The 5,284-nt window shown below is 33.8% G+C and overlaps 1 long non-coding RNA gene across 1 annotated transcript in view; it reads right to left on the bottom strand.

Moving 5' to 3' along the window:
• Nucleotides 1-5,284, bottom strand: part of LOC125614818 — a 16,508-nt gene that overhangs the window by 5,890 nt on the left and 5,334 nt on the right. Inside the window, exon 3 of the long non-coding RNA XR_007345372.1 lies at nt 1,500-1,510. This is a non-coding gene — a long non-coding RNA (uncharacterized LOC125614818). The remainder of the gene's footprint in view (nt 1-1,499; nt 1,511-5,284) is intronic.

The following is a 5,284-nucleotide window of genomic DNA, read 5'->3' as shown; positions in this document are numbered from 1 at the left end:
ACTCTCTCAGACTTTGGGGACTTGTAGGTTTTATTTCATTATAATTTCTTTTTTCATGTGTAAGAAGCATAGTTAAATCTCTGACATAAAAGTAGGTGGGGAATTTTCTTTAATGACATCCTGAACTTACCTACTTTATGCCCTTTTCATTTTCTTTTCTAAAAATGTTATGCATCTCCTTTTTCAGTACTTCTTAAGAGTTTTATGAATAAATAAATATTCATACATACATGAATGTATATGAATGTGTATGTGTAAATAAATCCTGAGTTATTACTCTAATGACTAACAACACAACTGACATGGTTATGACAAACCCATTTTCTCATCATAGAAGAAAAATCGACATTGTGAAGGTATCATTTGAATCATAACTGCAGAAGTTTAAAGTTATCTGAAAATGTTTCCTGCTGCTTTGTAGATCTCATATTTGATAGTACTATAGGCAGTTGATGTTTTGTTTGTATTTTATTTGAAAGTGAGAAGGCTTGATAGAAAGCAACCACTATCCAACAGTTGCCTTATTGGGGGGATGGTACTTCTAGGTCATTGAGCAGGGGCATTTGTGATTATGTACAACCTGGATTTTTTTCTGCTCTTTCTCACTCACAGAGGAAGCTGTCACAGGAAATGAGCCAAAAGACTGAATATTCATAAATAGGAAAGTATTGATAAGTTAATTTAGATAACTCTCATCCATATCATGTCAACATAAAATAACAATCTCTTTTTGTTAAATATAAAGTATTGTCAATAAATCTGAAAACTTAAAAGTAAACAGTTTTACAAAGATGTTTGTTGTTTATGTAGCATTTTTATTTATAGAATTTTTTTTTAGAATTTGTGAGACTATTTCTCTTCAAGATTTTAACTCTTCTAATGAGATGTTTAAAATTTGGTAATCTATTTTTTTTTTTTAAATTCACCTTATTTTCCAAATGTTCACAATATTTACTTGCAAAATTTTATTCTGATTCTTATTAAATTTTTATACTTGAAACATGTTATTATTTGGTGTTCTTTTATTAAAAATAAATAATTTTAACAGAGATTAATGCTGAAGAATAATTTAAGTACAGACAGGGAATTCTAGGGAATATAATAAATAGAGTGGATAGTATTAAAAACACATTGCAAAAGAAGACTAGGTTGTAGTTAGAAGACATTGTATTTAAAACAGATTGCAAAAGAAGACTAGGATGTAGTTAGATGATATTGATAAGGTAACTTAGGCACTATCTTTGTAAACCTTGCATTTCTCTGTTCATAAAATATAATTTGATTAACATTAGTAATCATTGCTACTCTTATTTAAATTTAAATTTTATTGATGGTTTAGGTTAGTCAAGTATTTAATAAGCACTACAATTATCTGAATAATGGAAAATCTTAAACCTTTAAACAGTGCATATAAAATCCAATATAAATTATATTCCCATATCCACAAGAAAATGAAAACTCTTAATAGTTTTAATGTATTCATTGTACTTTTAGTAAACATTTTATCTAACTTTTTTTCAGTCCATTTGTTTTACACCCATTATGCCATAAGTTAATAGGGACTTTGTTCCAGTGGCCCAGGCTCCTTCCCACTGTGTTTCACAACATGTGCTCCTTCTGGCAGGGCAGGCTGGTGATACAGTTGGACTCAGGTACCCTTTTCTTTTGTTTCCTCCTTTATCTGATCATTTTTTCCCACATATTTCAGGAAGCTATCTTGACTCTTAGAGTGCTTACTATTTTCAATAATCATTAATTCTCCTGGCAATAATCTTGTCCTTAATTGTTTGTTTACTACAGTACCAACAGCATGCTGGATAACACTGTAGACTATTCCAATTTTGTAGTGGTAAGATTTGGAGCACACATTCCCGTGGTTTCTATCTGTCTTATAGATTCACACACATGTGACCAAAGGAACAGCTCTATGATTTATAATAGGCCTAGAGAACATGTATCAGCTACCTCTCTTTCCCTCTGTGACTATCATTTTGATGAAATACTGGAAGATGGCAAGTCTTTAGTTAACTTTGTAATATAGTATTTAAAAGCACAACTCTTATATGTAGAACTCAGTATAATTTCACAAAAGGAAAATATTCTTGTTACTAACATCTGTATTGATAAATAAAACATTATAAACAAAGTAGAAGCCTTCCCTGTGCATGTCTTAGGGCATAAGCAGAATTAATTATATAGGTAGAGCCTTATTGTTTCTATGCTGTTTTAAACTTGTTATTATAGAAATTCATTCAAATTTATAGGAAATTCACAAAAATAATTGAATTTCCATGTAACTGTCATCTAGCAAATGTTAACATTATAAATATCCATAGTAGTAATTCTTAGTATCAGGAAACTGACACAGGTACAGCATTACAGAATTAGAATTTCACTTTTTTTTTAAAATTAATACTGTCTTTTTTCCATTCTAAAATTCAATCTGGAATACCAATTTATTTTCAGTTTGTCTTCCCAGTCACTCTATTACAGTTCATTAGCTATTTTTTTTTTTTAAATTTTGTCTTTCATGATCTTAGTATTTTTGAAAAACATTGGTCAATTGTTTCATGGAATATCACTTACTTTGGATTTACCTAATGCTTTTTCATGATTATGTTAATCTTATGCATTTTTGGCATAAAAACCACAGAAGTGATGTTGTACTCTTCTCAGATCTTTGTAGAGTGTGTTATTCTTTTTTTTAACAGAGAGAGAGAGAGATTTTTTTAATATTTATTTTTTAGTTATCGGCGGACACAGCATCTTTGTTTGTATGTGGTGCTGAGGATCGAACCCGGGCTGCATGCACGCCAGGCGATTGAGCTACTGCTTGAGCCACATCCCCAGCCCCAAATGTGTTATTCTTAACCATGTTATTAGGGAGGTATCTTCAGGTTTGAAAGCTTACTATTTTTTCATTTGTAACTGATAAATGACTTAGGAAAAATACTTCTTAAATGTTTTTATTAGGGCATTTATTATTATGCATAATATTGGGATTCATTTTGAATAATCATACATGCATGGACTATCATTTGCTCCATTTAAGTCTCCAGTACTTTCTGTTTTCTTCCTTTCCTCCATCCCTTGTTCCCCTTCTTCTACTGGTCTTCCTTCTACTTATTTATTGCTTTTTACATGTATGTATATGGCATGACTTGATCATTTTTTCCTTTTTTATGTAGTACTGAGGATTAGAACCCAGGGCTTTGTGCATGCAAGGCAAACACTCTGCAATTGAGTCATATCTCCAGCCTTGACTTGGTCAACTTTATTCCACTCTTCCTTTTCCTATCTCTCCTCCTTTCCTCTCAATCCCTTTCCTTTACTCCAATTATCTCCCTTCTATTTTTATGGAATTCCCCCACCTTTCCCCCATAACTTTGCTCTAGCTTATGCATATGAAAGAAAATATTTGACCACTGACTTATTTCACTTAGCATAATGTTCTCCATTTCCATTCATTTAGCAGAAAATGCTATAATTGTATTTTTTCTTTATGGCTGAGTAAACTTCATTGTGTGTGTGTGTGTGTGTGTGTGTGTGTGTATAACATTTTCTTTACCTCTTTATCTGTTGCTGCACACCTGGGATGGTTCCATAACTTGGGTATTGTGAATTGCACTGCTATGAACGTTGATGCGGTTGTTTCACTTTAGTAGGCTGATTTTAGTGGGACTGCAAATTACCATAGCCATTGTGGAAAGGAGCATGGAGATTCTTTAAAAGACTAGGAATAGAAACACCATATATGACCCAACTATTTCTCTCCTTGGTATTTATCCTGTTGGGACCTCTTACCTCCCTTGGGATCGTGGCCATTATTGGGTGTTGGCTGAAGTGGCCTCACGGGGTTCTTCCAGAGCATTTCTGTATATGTAACCTGGCTGGATTGGCACGTGCAGGCTAAAAGCCGGCACACAGGCTTTTTTGATTTTAGCCCCACCTAATGGTTTAATCTGAAATCTGCCTAGGCCCCTTAGTGATAGTGATGTAATTGTCCCTTATTGGTTCTCGCTGCTGTCTATTCTTACCCCCTCCTATCACTATATAACCTTGTCCCTGACACAATAAAATTGAGATTGCGGCACCTCTGTGGTTGACTCAACTCCTGACTCCGTGTGATTCTTGGCCAGGCTGGGTGGTGGGCCGGGTCGTGACACTCATCATCTTGCTCAGCCCTGGAGACAATAGCTGGTCTAGTGTGCTTCACTACTTCTGTGGGAGGGTGGTTCCGACATTATCCAAAATGAGAAGTACTTTCAAACTTTGAAACTATTCTCCTCAAAATGTCACCCAGATATTTAGCATCTGTTGGTGAGTCTTGCTGTAACAACTATCTTGGTGTTAGCCTAATGGTAATTTTATGTTTCCTTCATTCCCTATCCATTGTTAATTGGGATGCTCTTTAAATATGGACTCAAATATTTGTTTTATTTTGTGAGTTATAACACAATACTATCATTATTTGTTTTCTTGCTCAAATTGTTTCAACATTGGCCATGGTGAGTTCCTTCATGTTGACTCCTGTGTCCTTTCAATATGCCCCATTGTTTCTCAAACACTTCTTTACTTTCTAGTACCCCATATTTTCTAGGCTTATCTCATCTTTTTCTGCTTTATCCCTGGAGTCTAACACTTCTCCAACAAATCCTGGTACCTTTTATTAGAGAATGGTGTACAGAAACCAAATATCTAGGCACTAGATGCACTATTTGTCACTGAGTGTCATTGTTTCTATACCTGTTTAGCAGAGAGAAACAGGAAATATATATGACATGCTAACCCATGCACACACACATGTATGCCATTTCCTTTCTCTTTCTCAGTAGATATATGTGATGTGAATACATGTTTCATATACATTTTATATACACACATACACATACACACAAATCTGAAACCACAAAATCATACCAATATCAGTTGAAATTCAATATCACAAGGTTCATCCCAGTGTTTCTCATTCTTGCTGCCATCATTCTTTCTTTTCTTATTTTCTCAATTATTTTTAATTTTGGTAAGCAAAGTAGTTTCAGAGTAGTTAATCTTAATGAGAAGCAGATATGAACTAGAGAACAGGATTTTTGTAGATTTAAAAATTATCTTTAGCTTTGCAATATCCACATTACTTTTTTCAAGTTTTTAAACTTAAACAGAAGTTTATCATCTCACAACTCTAAAGTCTAGAAGTCTGAGATCAAGGAACTAGCAGGTTTATTTGGGCTGAGACATGTCTTCCTGACTTGTAGATTCTTGTCTCCTCCTCCCTGTGTCTTTA

The sequence above is a fragment of the Marmota marmota genome, unplaced genomic scaffold, assembly GCF_001458135.2.
Source record: "Marmota marmota marmota unplaced genomic scaffold, marMar, whole genome shotgun sequence".
Lineage (NCBI taxonomy): Eukaryota > Metazoa > Chordata > Mammalia > Rodentia > Sciuridae > Marmota > Marmota marmota.
The sequence above is the reverse complement of the archived record's forward strand: the minus strand, read 5'-3'. Positions and strand labels throughout refer to the sequence as shown.